We start from the raw sequence: 2,006 nt of genomic DNA on the forward strand, positions 1-2,006 counted from the left end.
CAAATCTGTACTTGGAATATGTCTCTACTCCAGTCACAATGAATCACTGCCCATTTCCAGGATGGAAGAGATAATGCAGCCCACATGCCACTAATTCACTGGATGGTCTCTCTAGGAATGGTGCCATATTAAGGGCTCAGTATTGGTCTCTGTTGTCATTGTACATTTGGCAGTGGCAGTAACTAGATCAGGCATGTTGGGTGGGAGTCATGCTCCTGAGCCTGTTGATGACTTCCATCCCTGCCACCGGTGGCATCACTAGGGCTGGTGTTATCTAGTGGGGTAACGCACAGTCTCACCTTCCCATGGACCTCCTCCCATACTAGACCATGAAGAATCCTTAGTAATGTTTTTTGTACTAACGATACTCATAAATCGCAACTCCCGTATATCACTCCTTCTTTTCCTTTGATTACTACTTCGTTCTCAAAAAATTTATTGATATAGGCTTATAGATACTAATTGCCACAATACTGTAGCTAAAACACCAGAAAACTTGACAAAACCGGCAACTAGAAAAACACCAACAGCTACTAAAACAACAGCTCCTGCAGACAAAATCATGTGATTCAAAGCATGATTGTAATTGGGTAATAATGACAGCACTGACCAGATCGTATTAGGCTCATCCAAAGATTTCACCAAAAGGGTAAAAAGAGGATCTGCAGGCTGGAAAAAAAAATTGTCTATGACATATTTGACAAGGGTCTAATTTCTAAAATCTACAAAATACTTCAACACCTCAACAACAAAAAGACAATCCAACTGAAAACTGGCCAAAGGATATGAACAGATGCCTCACCAAAGAAGACATTCAGGCAGCCAACTGTGGTATGAGGAAATGCTCGCCATTACCAGCCAAATCAAAACCACAATGAGATACCATTTCACTCCAATGATACTGGCACTAATCAAAAAAAAAAAAAAAAATGCTGTAAAGCTTGCAGGGAGATTGGAACTCTTACACACTGCTGCTGCAAATGTAAAATAGTACAACCACTATGGAAAACAATATGGTACCTCCTTAAAAGCTAGAAATAGAAATACCATATGTTCCAGCAATTCCACTCCTAGGAATATACTCTAGAGAAATAAGAGCCATCACACGAATTGACATATGCACACCCATGTTCATTGCAGCACTATTCATAACAGCAAAAAGATAGAAACAACCTAAGTGCCCATCAACAGATTAATGAATAAACAAATTATGTTATATACACACAATGGAATACTACACAATGATGAAGAACAATGATGAATCCACAAAACATCTCACAGCATGGATTAATCTGGAGAGTATTAACCATCAGAAAAGGACAAATATGGTATGCGACCACTATTATAAGAACTCAAGAAAAGGTTTACACACTGAAAAAAAAACATTCTTTGGTGGTTATGAGAGTGGGAAGGATTGTGGAGGGGAAACCACTAACTAGATAGTAGACAATTGTCGATTTTGGTGAAGCGAAAGACAATACAATATAAAGGAAGTCAGTACAACTTGAACAAGGCAAAGTCATAGAAGTTTCCTAGACACATCCAAATGCCTTGAGAGACCGAGTTGCTGGGGCTGGCAGCTGGGGATCATAGTCTCAGGGGACATCTAGGTGAATTGGCATAACATAGTTCAAAAAGAAAATGTTCTACTTCCTACTTTGGTGAGTAGTATCTAGGGTCTTAAGAGCATGTGAACAGCCATCTAAGATATATCTATTGATCCTATCCCAACCAGAGCAACTCAGAATGAAGAAAACCAAAGACACAAGGAAAGTATCAGTCCAAAAGGGTAACAGACCACATGAACCACAACATCCACCAGCCTGAGCCTGGAATAACTAGACGGTGCCTGGCTACCATCACTGACCACTCTGACAGGGATCACAACAGAGGGTTCCAGACAAGTGGGGGAAAAATATAAGACAAAATTCAAATTCACAAAGAAAGGTCAGACTTACTGGTGTGATACAGATGGGAGGAACAGTGGAGACTATGGCCCCGGGACA

This window comes from Loxodonta africana, chromosome 2, assembly GCF_030014295.1.
Source record: "Loxodonta africana isolate mLoxAfr1 chromosome 2, mLoxAfr1.hap2, whole genome shotgun sequence".
NCBI lineage: Eukaryota > Metazoa > Chordata > Mammalia > Proboscidea > Elephantidae > Loxodonta > Loxodonta africana.